The sequence below is a fragment of the Acanthisitta chloris genome, unplaced genomic scaffold (genome assembly GCF_000695815.1).
Source record: "Acanthisitta chloris isolate BGI_N310 unplaced genomic scaffold, ASM69581v1 scaffold11744, whole genome shotgun sequence".
NCBI classification, from domain to species: Eukaryota; Metazoa; Chordata; class Aves; order Passeriformes; family Acanthisittidae; genus Acanthisitta; species Acanthisitta chloris.
Genome location: NW_008671048.1, coordinates 21,066 through 21,488, shown reverse-complemented (window position 1 = coordinate 21,488; position 423 = coordinate 21,066).

Below are 423 nucleotides of genomic sequence, written 5' to 3'. Positions count from 1 at the left end.
TGCTGCCCTTTCACAACCACCAACATTCCACCAAGAACAAACCCAGTGAGAAGTCATTTAATGCTGACCTATCTGGCATGGCAGGAGGAAGAAGGAGGGAAGGATCATCAAGAAAGATAATTATCAGTCTAAGTGGCTTTTCCCCATAGCAGGTAGTCATTCAATGTCCAGATATTCCAGAACAAGGTAAATTTAGGCTGGAAATTTAAATATCCACAGAAAACACTGCTTCTTCCACATGTAACAAGGTCTCCCAAAACACTACAGGCTGTTAATTTACACTTATGCATTTCAATGAATCCACACTGATGTAGTAACACTGGGCAGTGCTACCAACATCCACAGCGTCCAAGGCTGCAGTTTCATTTTTACATACTGGTTTTTTTACATGTGCTTTGTGTCTGCTGCCTTTTGGAAAATAAA